This window comes from Aptenodytes patagonicus, chromosome 10 (genome assembly GCF_965638725.1).
Source record: "Aptenodytes patagonicus chromosome 10, bAptPat1.pri.cur, whole genome shotgun sequence".
Lineage (NCBI taxonomy): Eukaryota > Metazoa > Chordata > Aves > Sphenisciformes > Spheniscidae > Aptenodytes > Aptenodytes patagonicus.
Genome location: NC_134958.1, coordinates 15,805,678 through 15,822,022, shown reverse-complemented (window position 1 = coordinate 15,822,022; position 16,345 = coordinate 15,805,678). Strand labels below are relative to the sequence as shown.

The 16,345-nt window shown below is 37.9% G+C and overlaps 1 protein-coding gene across 1 annotated transcript in view; it reads left to right on the top strand.

The window, feature by feature from the left end:
- The window catches only part of ZNF280D (zinc finger protein 280D), a 68,982-nt gene extending 57,042 nt beyond the window's left edge, over window positions 1–11,940 (top strand). Inside the window, exons 21-23 of the mRNA XM_076348253.1 lie at window positions 3,838–3,981; window positions 9,228–9,261; window positions 11,819–11,940. The gene's annotated coding sequence lies outside the window, so the exon portion shown is untranslated. The remainder of the gene's footprint in view (window positions 1–3,837; window positions 3,982–9,227; window positions 9,262–11,818) is intronic.
- The last annotated feature ends 4,405 nt before the right edge of the window (window positions 11,941–16,345 follow it).

Here is a 16,345-nt window from a genome sequence, read left to right as displayed (position 1 = left end):
CTTTGTATCTTGGAATGTCTCCTCTTGATGGTTGGTGTATAATCAACTTTTAAGTTGTTGGCTGGTGATGGAAAGCAAAAGACACTTCTACAGAGGAGAAGCAAAAGTAAGTTCAGAATTTTTATCATGAATAGTAGTGTGCACCATGCAGGACAGGGTGGTTAACCTGCTTTATCTGATAAAGTGAAGCTTTTTGACTGATTCCTAAAATTGCAGCTTGAGGAACCAGAGCAGTTGGGCACGTCCAACTTTAATGGCTCTGAAAGATAGCAAGGAGCTTTAGATAGCCATATCAGATCAGAATTCCCAAAAGGACCCTAAGGCAACACGTTCATGCTAGGGAAGCTTTTCTTCTATTTGTGTGACTTTCTACTCTATTTTCTTTCCCAGATAACATATACTGGATGCCCTCTTGGGACCATAGAAAGGCCAGTTATCCTAGAGGAGATGAGTGCTTGTATGATCTTCCTTGATGGAACCAAAAAGAAGCTCTTAACATGTGGCATGTATGCTGTTTATATTAATATAGTAAGATGTGACTTAGTGTTGAATAGTGGCATTCTATTAATCTTTGCTAAATAATGAAGTTCTGTCAGTTGTTCTGGAAGTCTTTTAACAATACCGTTCAGAATAAACATCCTTTAAACTATAGCTTGTCACTTTTCAGTGACCTTTGTCTGAGATAGCAGGCTAGTAAGAACCATAGTAGAAAAGTATTAAGGCTGGCTGTGTCATCCTCTGTTTTAAGACTGAGAATGACTTAGCCTTTCTTGAGGATAACCTATGAAGTTTCTTCAAGTTTGTTATAAGAGAAATATCAATGCCCAGAACTTCTGTTGTTTATAGACCTGCTTGGAACTTCATATTGATTCAATTTAAATTAGTAAGACAAACTTATTAAAGCAGAACATACTTTTTAATACCCTAAAACTTGTTTCTATTTGATAAATCTGTTGTCCTTTGGGTTCCTCAGGAGGCAATCTTGATGATGTAAAAGGAAATGAAAGTACAACCTGTATTTAAAATACAGTAAACTTACCAAAGTTTTTCCCAGCAAAAGTAATGCAAGTTACTTGTGGATGGGAATGTGTAATAATCCACTCTGTCCAGAACTCTTCTTCTCAGTTTTATTAGTGGAGTGAAGGATAAAGCTTCCTCCCTTCCCTTTGCAGTTGTTTCCCTTAGCATATTTAAAATACTAGTGAGGGTGTAGTGCCAGTATCAAATCAGATGTTACAGTTGCATGGTCCTTAAATATCAGAAGCAACGTTATCATGAAACATGTTTGAAAGATGAGCCTGGGAGCTAAAATTCAAACCTTTTAATAGATATTAAAAATAATGAACTGAATACAGCATAAAACTAAAACATAATGCAGTTAGAATTTTGGCATCATTCTTCTAGTTGACCCCTGGCTGTTTCATAGTGATTTCTTTGTCCATCCTGCAGGGTTTTAAAGCCCTCCTAGTTTCTCCAATAGATAGTCTTGTGCTCTTCACTTGTTTAATCTGCCTTTTCTCTCAAATTGGTTAATTAATGAACATAACAGAATTCAAAATAATTAGTCCCAGCTTGTACTTTGCTGCCGTTTGTTGCTTCAGTTTCGCAACTCCAAGAAGGGCTGCGTACCTGAAAGTTTATCTTTATATTATAGCCACAGATATAGTTGAGGGGGAAAAAAGATGATTCTCTTCCCTTGTCAACCTGCATCACCAACACCCTTTGGACTATCATACTACACCACCACAAAGAGAGTTAAGTGAATTTTGCTTTATAAATCATTTCTTTTGCTTAGTCATTACAGGTTTTTTAGATGAAGGTAAGCTGAGTTTTACAAGAGGAGTCCAAATTTAATCTCACAAATTTGCTAAACCGAGGCTTGTAAGGCTCTGATTCTGTAAGAATGTTTCAGTGATTGAAGCAGCCCTTTTCTCCTGTAGCTACTAAGTCTCACTTCAATTTTTGCAGATACATGCCGAGCTAAATCACAGAGCTGATCAGGCTGAAAAAACACCATTGGCAGCAGCAACAAGCAGCAGCAGAGAACAGCGTGGCCAGTTTAGGCCATTCAGTTGCTGCTGAATGGGAAACCACAGCCTAAGAAATACAGCTTTTGGAGTAGTCTGTAGGGAACTGTAGACAAATTCCTACTTTGTCGGGGGAAAGCATTTCCATAAGAGGAATAAACACTGAGCTTTCAGTATACCAAACAGCTGCAAGTAATGAAGCTATTGGATCAGTTCCTTTGGAAACTGTCTGCTTATTATGGCTGGATCTCCAGAGATGTTATTAGTTGTGTATATTTCAATTAACTGCTGCCACTGAAGGTAGAAACCTTTCCTTCAGTGTAAAGGCTTAAAGGTTATAATACAACTTTTATAATTAGCATGCGCGTGATGTATGTTTTTAGATCTATGCAAATTCAACATATTTGGTTCATCCAAGCAAGCACGTTGCAATACGGGCACCCTATTGCAGTTACAGAAGACTCATTTTCAATATAAATTCTGAAAATTCAAATGTTGTTATGTAGGATTTTAGAAAGTAAAAAACTAGTCTGCTACCTAGGAAGACAGTCAGCACTCACACTTTAATTATTTATGTATGAAATCTTATTACTACAGAATGGAGGGACTCAAAACGAATCCCAGTACTGTGAGTAATTAGGAAGAATTCAGCCTGAAATGAAACCTTTAGAAAAACTGAGCTTGATAGAGGGTAAGTGGTGGCAGTATAGGAAGTCAGGTGAAGTCTTAACTACATGGGATTGTTACTGCATTCCCATTATTTTTCCTTGTACACACACATGCTTGTTTATGTGCAACTATAATGAAAACATAACTTGGTTTTATTTTCCCTGATGTAGATGAACAGAGTAATAAAGAACAAAAAGGGGTGTTACTTTTTTATCATGTTAAAAAGAGGGTAGAGTTCAGCAACAATCCTTATGCTCTCTTGAGCACAAAGTTGTCTGAACAGATTGTTGTAAAATTGCCATTATACTTGAATTAAAGCATCTTGCTAATCCAAGCACGCTTCTGACTAGGTGAGCTACTCAATGGAAGGAAATGGGATTTCATCTCCACTCTCCATAAAAGTAGGTGAGATGCGCATTCAATCAGTTTGTGCTAAGGAAGTAGGGCTCCCTGAGGGCTCTGGGGAAGCATTCTTCCTGACCAGGACAGCTGTGCCTCTCAAACTGTTGCTAGGCTTGTGCACTTCCACCAGGCTAAAGCTGGCCCTTCTTAGTACAGTTGATCCATAGACACTATTGCATATGTGGGAAAGTTTATTCACTGTTGAAATGAAACAAAACAAACAAAAAAAAGGAATTCTGCATGAAAGTGGATCTTTTTTCCTGACTGTGAGCTTTCACAGAGTGATTTAACTGCACTAGGGAACTGCTGTTTAGCAGTGGTATCTTGGAAGCTTTTAACATGCCATTACCTCTTAGTGCCATTTGTATTTTGGCAGTAATAAAAATATATCTGTTGTCTTCTCACATCATATGTAGTTTATATTAATGTATTCTTTATTTGATGTGTTTACACAGTCCTTACAAATACATTGGTTCTTTCCTTCAAAATAAAATGTATTGTTTGAGAGAGCTTATAATCCACTTGCACTTTTATGAGAGTTTCTTGATCACATCTCTTTTTTTTATATCATTTTGTATGTGACCCTGCATAAAAAAAAATGGGGGGGAGCAGGGGGAGGGAACTATGAAAAAATATTTTAAAGGTCAGTCCCTTGTTTATCCCTAATTAGAGTTGGTAAAATATATCCACCCTGAACTTCCGACTCCCTGCAATAACAGCCATATTCTCTTCCTTATAGGTGATGCGAAAGCTAGTAGGAATTCTGCTGAACAGAATCTCCAGAGAAAATACAAAGGAGCAAATGAAGAGTGTCATTGGATTGTCAAGATGCCTCATTGCAATAAAAGATCAATAAGAAGCAGCACCAAATGGGAACTTTACTGTGAGTGGAATATAGAACATGTACAGGCAAAATGCTTCTGCTTTTAGTCTTTTAGTTAATGAGAGTAGAGGTCTTTATCAAGAAACGTGAGATTTTGTGCAGCGTCTGACCAAACAGTCTGTTATCAGTTGCTTCACAGCACAAAGGCATTTGACCTGACTGTAAATGGTATTCTTGAGTATAATGTGCACCAATTAGATAAAGGTCAATAATTTACAAAGTTCACTCAGTCCAAACTCAGGTAATAATTCCTGTCCGTCAAGCTAAATATATTTCACTGCCATATCTGGTTCAGGGGAGGTGAAAAGCGCTTTCTGCACCTCACCTGTATTATCCACTAGGGTCTCTTGTCTTTTATTTAATCTGCTGAAAAGAACACGCACAGAGTAGGAAACCTTTATGCTTGCCGGAGACCATATTAAGTCAGTACTGTCTTTTTTTTGTTTGTGCAACACCTCACATTTTGGGGATGCTGTAAGAGCAGTTTCAGTTTAGCTGTCATTGTGTTCTTTCTCCTAGCATAGGAAATGGACTCTCTCTTGCGTTTTTTTACACAAACATATCTTTACTGCTCTGCCATCAGTTTGACAGTGTATATTTTAGTTGTGCATAGTAAAGTTAGTAATGCTGAGATATAAAATCAAAGTGTTTAGAAAGAAGAAATAGTTCTATGTATTTACAGATCTAATATTCACCAATTTCACGGTGCCTCTCTAATACTCTAAACTTTTGAATACTATGCCGGATCAGTTCTAAGATCAGGAACATAAAGAACCTCACTGGAGAGAGAATTTATTTATTTATTTATTTAGGTGATAACTGGAAATCCAGAGAAGAGAAAAACCAACAAAGATACAGATATTAAAAAAAGTTTGTCTTCCCCACTGTGACAGCAGGCAGAATGCTGTGACTGTAGAGGTAATGTTACAGAGCCACTGATCAGGCTTTTCCACACAGTGCCCAGTGGAAGCTCTAGAGGAAGTTACTGAAGCTGAAAACAGCTAAAAGAAAAGCAGATTCATCCATTTAGGTTTCACAAGAACGTCCTTTAAAATTCCAGTGCGTTCTGCATTAGATGCTTGTATTTTTACCATTCCCATCATCAGCAAATTCTGTGTTACAGATTGTGCATGACTAGAAAAGTTAAAAGGTAGAAGTTCAAAGAATGTTAACAAAAGAACTATTTTGTTCTGCACATAGTTGTGCGAATAAACTTAATTGACTAGGAACATGCATATCTAAGGAAAAGTTCTCAATGCATGTGCTGAGCTTGAACAAAGAAATTAGCGGCCCTTCTACTGATTGCAGAAAGGCTCTGTCTGCACATGCTGTTAAGGTGAAGCAGACAAGCCATTACTGTATTTGTAGATGGATAGCTACAGTAGTTGCCTATGAAACCATAGCTCATTAATCTTTGCACCCTTTTATGGACTGTTAGAGTATGTGGTGGGGTAAATGAATTGCAAGGTTAACCAGCTGCAGTTGTGAAATGGAGACATACTTAACTAGATGTGATTTGAGATACTAGAACTAGAGTCCCTACAGGCAATCCAGGCAACGATTTCTCCTATTATATAGAAGCAAGAGGGTAATTTTTTTTTAACAATACAATATATTTTTCAAAGTATGGGTGAAAATCTGGATAAAATTCTCTGACGTTCATCTAATTCAGTAATGAGCTAAGACAGCTTGGTATGCAGTAGCTGTATTGATGATTGAGTCTCTAACCACTACAAGAAGATACTAGTGAAATTGAAAATAGGACTAATTGGACCACCTTCAGACTCTAAAAAACTCTTTGCAAAAGAGCAGAGGCAGCAACTGTAAAATATTCTGGTCTTCCTAAAATTGAATTCAAGAGTCTTCTTGTCAATGAAACATGATAGGTTTATTAAATATGATGTAGAATACTGTATGAGAAAGTTGGTTTTATCTGCTACAGTTTTTCTCCTTAATTTCAGCTGTATGTATGCTACTGCAGCTTCAAAACATCTGGGTACAGCAATTTTTTTCTTTTCTGCACCTGCAAGTGTAAGTACACACATAAACAAAAAAGAAATTAAATCTTGCACAGAGCCAGAGAGAAAGAAAAAAACCAACCAGCCATGAAGCTCAGGGGAGCAGTATGACAAGTGCTGAGCTGTAAACAAGCTTGAGAGGGATTTAATTCTTGTGACAAGCGCCAGTGGTAGCATCTCACATGGACTCAGCATATGCACACATTTCAGAGGAGGAATCACAGAGGACAATGCAAATATAAAAAAGCTCAGAGCACATCAGCCTATACTGTTCTAAAAATAGGCTCACAAATCAGGACTAGCTAGGGTTGTAATTATCTTGATTTTTCAGAATTCTGCCACTTGTAAGAGCGTTTCTGGTTTACGCTTACACTATACTTAGACTGTATATAAACTGCAAACTCTTTGGGGCAGGGATTGTGTCATAGATTTGTAGGACAAGTACAACAAGACCTCATTGGGTGGTGTTTTCAGGATGATAGTACAATGTAAAGGCTGAGTAATAGCTGCTGTACTCAGTTTTAAAGCAGCTTATTTTAGGTCAGAAGCTTTTTTGTTGTTTGTTAAGGAAAGAGAACTGAGACATAATTTGATATCCAAATTAAATTTTGAAAGCCTCTAATGCACACTTATTCCCTAATTACAGTCAGGTCCTTTCTCTTTCAAGTATGTTCATAACTGCCTCATTTCTCTAGCAGCATTCTAAGAAGCACATACTGCAAACCATACCCTGCAGTGTGTACTTAAGCAGATTTCCCCATGGCAGTCGATGAGTTAGTGCTGCAAGATGTAGCCAGTTTTCACATAACCTTCAGGCAGCTTTGAGATGAGTAGTGTGCTCCCTGCGCTCCAGCTGCTACGCAGGTTTGACTTATTTAAGAAACCAGAGCAGTGTTCTATTCACCTTAGATCTTCAATCCAGCTGTTTTCTTTTCTGCTTTCCTCAGTCTGCAATAAATTAATTTAAAGGTTAAATTTACTAGCAAAGGGTTAATAATCCCTGGAGGTATGGTTTTGGATTGTTTGCAGGCGCAGCCAAAGGCTACAGTGTTGGGTTGTAGTTAGCTAAAAAACTGTTTTTAACCATAGTTTAGATTTCATTGCAAAAGGAGGCAGTCTCTAGGAAAAGAGTGTCTCTTGGACCCAGTCTTTCTTGCTCACTTAGATGATTGGCAATTGGAAGGACATGTTATTTTACCAAAGTTCTATTATGTTTTAAACATACTGAATTTTAAATACAGTTTTACAATACTGATATTTCTGGATTTAAATATGAGATTTTTTTTGTGTGCAAATTACACTTCATTTGTATGATGTAAATACTCAGTTTCTAAACCTGTTTCTGGATGTGTGTTGGACATCCCATATACTGCAAATGATTGAAAATGGCCTTGTATTTGCAGTTGGTATGAATAACCTTCAAGATAACAATTAAGAGGCTTGACTTTATGAGTAGTTTCCCACTTTTGGCATGGAAAGCTAAAGCTGCTCTTTCCCTCTCTCACAAATACAGTAACATCTTCCATTTTAAAATTATTTTTTAATTCTGATTTTTATTTCTATAATTTTTCTTTTAAGGACAAGTAAGCATAAAAGGAGCTCATTTTGTTTTGAAGTTAGTATTCTAATGGTTTGCAAAACTGTAAATAAGCATTGTGTCTTCTAGGAACCTGTAATTATTTGCTTTATTGATTTAAAATTACCTGGAGAGATCAGTGTATGGGAGAAGAGCAGAATATCAAAATCCTTTTTTATCAGGCGACTAGAACGAAAATTTTTTTAACTAATTCTTTGTTACCAGAGCAGATGGAAACTTCCAGTCTGAACTGTTCATTATTTGTAGAAGTTTTGGGAATCATGTCTAAATAAAGATTCAAATACTGCAGTAAGTTAAACAAGCATTAAAATCCAAGCATCTCTGAGTCTTGAAAGCCAAATCCCAATGTAGTTTGGATACTGTAATGTTTATTTTCTTTTTAAATGTTGAGCATAGTGCTGCATATTGCAGAAAGCCACATAGTTATTTGCCCAAAATTCTGGGACTTTAAAGAGCTCTTGTGTGAAGGTAAGGCAACATGTTTCCCTCTCAAAATAATCTTTTACGTGGATCAAGAGCTAGTATCCGATTTAACAAAACAAGTTATAGTGACTCCATTTATGCTGCAATCCTTTGAAAGCAGCATTGTATCCCTGTCAGCAACTTGTTCTTTATTTGTGGCAAGATACAATAAATTTGACTTTTCTGAAGAGCTTCTAGAAGAAATGCTATGTAATATGTTTGGACCTAGAGGGTCTTGCATTAAAGTAGGCTGAACTGTTACTTTGCATACTTTATGGATTCCTGATTTTCAAATATCATTCCTCTTCCCCACGAAGGGAAGGTCTGGGTTATGCTAAATAGTAATTTTTAGAATTATAATGGATTCTCATGTTCTACTTACCTTGCATAAGTAGGTTGAAAATAGAGGAGGGTTGTTTTGTTGATTATGGGCTCATCCGTAAGCCTCAATGTCTTCTAACTTGACCCAGGTAATCCATGTAACTGTGTTGTTTACAGACCACTGGGTAAGCATCTGTGCCCATCATTGGTTTTGTGCGTTACTGCTGTTTGTAGAGAACATGCTAAATAAGCTACATCTCTCTTACAGACTTCTTTTGCTTCTTTTATTTTTAATATCCTCTGTTTTGTTATTTTTTCAGTATTTGACTTTCTCTTTGTGCAATAGCAGTTGGAAGGGTGGTACGGGGAGGACACCGGATACTGTGAGTGGCAGTAGAGCCGCTCATTTTTATTGTCCTGGGATTATGATCTGTTGAAGAGTAAAAATGAATATAGACAATAGACGAGGCTGTGGTAGGCTGCTGTGCCTATGGGGTTTCTATTAATTTTGATATCTTTATATAGGTAGTGATGCCTAGGTATACACTTTATGATTCTTTATGTTAACCTTTCTCTTCTTGTTGGGGAGGGCAAGAAAGTCCCTGCTCACCCTAAGCTTTGAGTAAAGACTAGTTATGTGAACACAGATATATAATAACTAAGGCCTTAGGCCAATCAAAAGGCAACTATATACTACACTCTACTATTCTTATAATGTCCCTATAATATAGGAACAGGCTATGACAGACAACGTATGTATATATGGCTGGTGTTTTGTAAGCTTTCTATGCAGAATGTTTTGCTTAATTTTATAACTTGATTGAACCAAAGTTGTGTCTCTTTCAAAGGTAGAAGACTGGATTTAGAAGACAGGTTACTGAGGTAAGAGATAGTTAACTGTTATTCTAGGCTTCCTTGTGCTTGAGTGCTTTGTAGTGGGAGCAGAGTATGCCTGCCAGGCTCCCTCTCGCACCCCTCCACGAGGAGTGACTTCGAGCCCATCCTACTGCAGATGTCATAGTTTTGGTTCTAATAATCGTAGCGAAAAGACTGCTGCTTTCATAGTAGTGAGGAGAATTTCTAGAAACAAGGCGAATATTTGTTTCTTAAGGAGGGTCTCCATTTTTTTGTAATTAACAGAAATTAAGTTGATTGAACTTTGTTGTATGCTCTATTATTGAACCTAGCTCACCCTTCTAATGCTGTAACTAAAAACAAGTGAAGAGCAAGCTGCCAGTTTATATAGCTTCTTCAGATAGCTTACAATTTAAATCTTGCTTGTGCTACGTTTAAGAGTCAGATGGTACTTTTAGTCCTGTGATTGTGTATAGTGGTCTGAACATTCAGAAGGTTAAAAATGCTACATTTCCTAGATTTCTCTTAGTAAAAGACAAAAATTCACTCTGCATGATGAAGACGACATTCACCAGAACACAAAATTATCCTAAACACATTGGCTGAGTTTAAACCTCGCTCCATTAATTTCAACCCTCTGTGGATGCACAGGCCAAACATCAGTAACCTGCAAGATTTGTTAAAGGCTTTACTCTTCTAATTCCCACTGGGGTATTTTAATGTTGACAGCTGTTAAAATTCTCAAACTGGAGCTTCACATCCATATTCTCTTCCTCACAGACACCTGCAATGGGATTCATCTGTTTTCTTTGTTATTCCCTCTGCTCATTTAAATGTAATATGCGTTTCTCATCACACCACTGGATTAACTTTTATATAAATTACTAAAATGCACAGATACACACACACACACACACACACACACACACACACACACATTTGTCCCAGAGAACAGAGCCTGGGATTTTTGTTTTGAATATAAAGCTGGCCAAAGATAAATACAGTACTATAATCCTCATGCCTTTCTTTAAAACAAGAAAATTTTTATTATGTGGCCAGTAAGGTGTGGCCTTTTGAAGCTCCTCCGGAGATTTTCATCTTCCCTATCCCCTCATCATTGAGTGATGTTCCAGGAGTGGAGGAACTCATTCCATTTATACTTCTGGTGTTTTACTACCAGTCACAGGCTCCCTCCCTGCCCCTCCAGTCCATCTCTTGTGATTTATATTAGCTGGAATCATGGCTTTGCTAATTTTTTTTCCTGGGAGGGGTTAGCCAGATACCGGGTGGGTGTTGCATTGCTTCAGGGATTATTCATTTCCAGGGTCTTTGTTCTGCAAATGATGTATTAATGGGATGTGTTAATGGGTGTTTTAACCTGATGTCTCATTGAGATTCCTATTGAACCAGTCTTGCCTACCTTGGTTCATCTACAGTGCGGACAACTCAGGATGCCAGCCTTGTATTCGCACTTGAGTTAACTCAAAAATAGCTTGGGTGCAGTGGTTGGTAAAGCTGAGGGAGGGTGGCTGAACAGCCCGAGGCAGAGCTGTTAAGCCATACAAAGTTTTCTGCTGCCGCAACTGTGTTCCTTGTGACACCTCACTCGGCCCATTTGAAGTCTTGTTGCTGAGTCTCCACTGTACTGTGGTCCCAACAGGGATCATCACAGAATAGATCTAGCACACGAATTAAAAGTATGAGATTAGCTGACATGTAGTCATTAAGAATCTAATCTGCAGAAGATGCATGCTGCAATACTGGTCAAATTTAATTCTAGTAGGAAGTCAGGCTTGTATGTATCTTATTTAATTCCCCTCCTCAGTGAGCAAGGAGCAAAAGAATAACTTAATCGAGATGAGTCAGTGTTATCTACCTCTCTGCAAATACTCTTCCCGTACCAGCAGTGTTGCACACTTAGCTGGAAGAAAGGCCTGCTGATGAGATGACTCTGGGTATCATATTTGCTTTTACAGCCTGTATATGAGGCTGGCAGGCTGTTTGCTCATCAGTCAAGGGTGGCTTTTTGGGATAAAGTGATGCTTAAGTGCTTAGATGAAGCTGTGGTCCTTGTAGCTGTTGACAAGGATGGGTGTTAGACTTTGGTAATTTAGTAATTGGTCTAGTGGTCTTGTGAGGAAAAACAGTAATGCAAAGAAAAGATGTAAAATACTTCATTTGAACAAAATGTCTGCACTGACTTTTCATTTTAGCTACTTAGAGAACTAGAAATAACATGCTGCTATTTTAACTGCAACTTTGGCCTTTTAACTCCAACCCGTATTGTCGTTTTTCAATTCTACTACAGCTGCATGCAGAAGCCCAACCCAGTTTTATAGTTTTGGTATATATGGTATAAATATGGTACTTTTTTTTTTTTTTTGTTGTTACCTAGTTAACAAAAAGTCCTGTAAAAAGTTTGCAGTGGGAGGTTGGAAGAAGAAAGGATTTTAATGAATCGAAGTCAGAAATACGGAGAATAAGCAACTTTCTAAAATTAGCCCTCAATGAAAAATCAGATTAAGCAGAGCATAGTACTTTTAGTAGAGCTAGAAACAAAGTATTTCCTGAATTTCCATTCCAGTGTTTTCATTTACAAGGCTTTTCCCAAGCAAGTGACCACAGTGTAATACTCAAAATACACAGGGAGAAGCATCAATCAGAACAGAAGATTTATTTTGGAACAGTACGGATAACTTCAGTGTTACAAAAAAAAAAAAAAATAATTCCTACAACGTACTTTGGATGAAGAATGAAGGTATGTTTTGAATCTCGTTTTTATTTTTGATGGTGTAAAACTCAATCATATTTGCATATTTGAATAGGAAGATTTTGACATGTCATATAAAACGTTTTCCTGTCATACCTTAAAAGCAAAGAAAGTGTACAGTTTCTAATAATAAAAATCTTTGTTCTTTTTTAACAGACACATACTAATATAAAGATGTTACCTTGTGCATCAAGCATAAAGAACAACGTTGTCTTGTTATAATCTGTCAAAATATTCTTTAATGTGGAAAGGTATATAAAATGTATAAAGCAGGGTAAAACAGCTACTAATACCTTCATTACTGTCTGTCAAAAAATGATAGTCCTATCAGTAAATGAGTGAGCTAGAAGGAATAAATGGACAGCTTATAGAAATTGCTTTCACAGTGATGTGTGAACACAGAAGTTGCAGTTTTAAGCCTTCAAATTTCAATGCAGTCATTTTGGCAATAGCAACATAGGAATGTGTTAGGTGTCAAAAGTGTTTTACTCTTTATATTCCATAGTTAGGCTTTGGAGTATTTTTTAGTTTTAAATACCTTTTGTGAAATATTAGTGCATTCTACCTTTTAAAAATTGTTTAGCCACTAGCATTATTCTGGACCGTAGAATTCAACCTACTAATTACACTTCTAACAAGTACAGTTGTTGGGATTTTGGCCTTTCAGAATTAAAGGACCTCTTTGTCTTGCTCAAGGCATATCAGAGCATAATACCATGAACAAAATGCTCACCTGACCATTGGTTCCAGAACATGATGTTGGGGCATAATATTTTTGAGGTTCATTCCAATAATAAATTACAGTTTTAATGATGGTTCTGCTAACATATGGCAAATAGAAAACACTTTTCATAGATTAAGCAACATAGCTTCCATTAAACCTCTGCAAGGCCTAAAGAACAATAAATTGTTAACCACCTAAGTGTTCATTTGTTGTACTTTCTGTTGAATTATTTAACACCTTCCTCCTTCCTGCTTTAAGGTATAATCTGCATTAGAAATACTATCACTAATCAAGTTACCAAATCTTAAACCATATATACTGCTCCTGCTATTTTAAATCTGTACACGATGTATACCTGAGAAGCAGTGAAATGAGACTATATTTCTCATAAATTAATTGATGAATATTTATATACCAGATGGTTTTTCAAGTGCTAGCCAAAACTGATGGTGTTTAAACCAGAGCAATTGACAAAGATTGAAGTAAGAAACTCATGAAAATATCTATGGAGGGGTAGTACATTTGTGACTTCTAACAGCCAAATTATTTATGGATGTGGAAGTACAGCTTGCCTACTGCTGATACCTTCTTGAGCTTCAAATTCTTGATTGTGCATCTGATCCTGTAGTTCGCCTGTGCTTTTAAGAGAATGCTTACTGCTGTACATAGCACAATATTAGCAAAGGCTGAAAGTATGATGACTCCAGTAACATGAATATCTATCTACAGTATCCCTCAGAAGTAAGAGTCTGACTCAGTGTCTCGTTTTGCTGTGCACGCTTTGAAAGGCAAAATCTTTGTTTACTGGTTAAGGATTGAAGTCTGAGACATGGGGGAAGAGGGAGCAGGGAAAAGGTGATGGTTTATTTTAAAAGGCTCATTCCAGCCTTTACTTAGTTTACGTCTATTTTATACAGTTTAAATTAGCTAAATTTCAGTACATTTGTTTTAATGTATTTGTCCAAAAAAAATCTGTCAGTTATCTAGCAGTGTTTGCTTACAGATTGAATTTTGGTGCCATCATCTGTTGACAGTGTATAATTGCAACGTGGGCAGATTGGGATCCTAAAACATCTAAGATTACACTTTTTGTATTGCTTGTTTCACATATCACTTCAATTCTTGTACTCACAGAAAGACCTAATATATGCTGCTTTAAAGAAAAAAAAATCAAACACAAAAGTCTATGCAGTGGAGCAGCCGTTGTCTGTTGGGTTGGATGTCGTATGTGAATACTAGTGCAGACAAAGCAGAAATTTTACAGGGAAATAAACTAGACAGTGTGAACTCTAGAACAGCATCTATGAAGCTGATTTTACGTAGCCACTTTATGTCAAAAACTACGGGTGCTCCTGAGATTTTGCAGCAAGAGTGTGTGTTGTAGTTGTTATTCTGTTTGGAAACTTCTGCTCTTTGTTTTGGTAAAGAGTTTGTCTGACCGGCATGAACAAATCTATTTGAAAGTAATTAACACTGACTTAATTCTGCTGCTCTAGAAACTAGAGCTAAAACTCCCATTCACTTTTTTGGGAATAAAGTATCCTGCCAGTATTCTGTGTTCTCTTTAATACTAGCATCTGCAGAAAGAATAATGATTGGTTTCTTTGCTTTACCAAAATGATGTATTTAAATTCAGTAGATCATCCAGAGACAAGAAGATTTAACATGAGTCTTACTTGCTGGTAGTAGATGCCTACACTGTAACCAGGCTTTTCTAGCTGTGAGGTGTTGTAGTAGTAAGGTTCCTTTCCACATTTGTAGCTCATTATCACTGGGGTAAAAACCTTCTCTCCATTCATAGCCTCAGTCTCAGCCTCCATTTATCAATTTCTATCAGAGTCCAGCAAAAGAAATAAGTATGAAGATGTTGGAGATGTCTGGAGTAAGAGTCACGCTTGTCAGAATGAAGAACGAGACTTGGCTACACCTCAGGGCTACATGCCTGATGTTTGTGGGTGAAAGTCATTGTCCAAACTTATCTGAGTTGATCTTTTTCCGTTAACAGCCAGTGGAGAGAGATGCTGACATGATCTCACCCTGAGGTAGACATTTATAATTGGCAGGCATACCTGCTTCTATCCGTTGGCAATAACAGGACCTCAGACTCAACTGGAGATGCTACAGTCTGAACTTTGCTAAGATGGATCCCATACAATATACCCACACTGTTACCAGATTTCTGTTGCAGAGAAAGAAACTCCGTGATGAATATCTAGAAAAGGTTGTCATCTGAAAAGGAATTACTTAGAAAATCCCAGAGCCCTGAAACCCAGAGGAACATGCTGGAAACTGGCCCAGCTTTGAGCAGGGGGTCAGACCAGGCAACTGTCAGAGTCCCGTCCACCTACAGCTTCTGAGTGTTTCTGGGTTTCAAGCAGGTACCCTCTCTCAAGGGTAAAAATCAAGGGGAAAGCTTCCTCTTGTAACGTGTGCAGGATTTCTGTGTGTTATAGGCGATCCTTAGCAACCAAACAGATATGTAACATTTATAACTCAATGACAGATCTGTGCTGCACAGTAAGCTGCCCACATGAACTCAAAACTTGTCACTGATTTTTGCGCTCTCTTAATCTTCCTGTTTATTCTGTGCTTCATTAAAGTCAATCTCTGCTGGACAGACTGTCACTCAGGCTAGGTCTGTCCCGCTGTCTGCACTCTCTGGGGAGCACCCTTCATCCTGATAAATGGTCTATTAGGAGAGCACGTGTCAGAGAGAAACCCTCTGTGAAGCTAAATAGATTAGAGTCTCTTCCCTCTGAACAGTCTCAGTGGAATGGGGTAGGCATGATCGTTAAAGCGGATTTAGAATGAGAAGACACTTTTTCCTCAGGACAGGAAATTGCTCTGAGTTTAGAAAGGTACAGATTAGTTCTAGTAAATGTATAAAGGGAAAACTCTCAGCATTAGCACTTGCCACCACAACAGATGCAGTGTTGATGGTCTGGAAGTTGCTGAACTTTCTCATGGTGCCCGCTTGGGAACTGAGTAGAGACAGCCTTTCTCTGTGGAGGTTTTGTAATGCCTTTCTGTAACTACAGCAATTGCTAGCATGGAAAAGCGGTACTAAAAAAGCATTTAATATTCTTGCAGTGCAGTTTAGCAGCTGCAGCTGTGTTAGTGGGACCAGCATAATGACCAGCAAACCTCCAGCAAAGGGAGGGAATTCCTTGTTCTTACAGACGTCCCATCCCCCTAGCTGTGGCATTGTAAGTCATTGCTGTGCTGTCCTTGACCCTCTAAACACATCATGGTAACAGCAAGGCCAAAAAATCCCTTACAAATGGAAAACCTGCCCTTGAAACCATCTGTTTACAAGTGTGACTTAGTATGAGGTATCACACGCCCAAATGCCTCTGGTTCATCATCTGGTGCTGCCCTTTCCCTGGTGCAGGTTTCCTCAGGTGCGACATGGGGAGGGGAGAGAGGAGCTTGGGTTGCTCCTGTTCACTTCTTCGTGGAGTTCTGGAAGTGCTAGGGAGAAGAGGATGAGCTTGGTTGTTTCTGAGGTTAGTGGACATTTAGCAGAGGTTGGCTCTGCTCTCCTGCAGACCCTCAGAAGCAGCTTTGAGCTCCTGAGGTTATTGCTGCTTTTTTAAAAAAAAAAACCCACTTTTTTT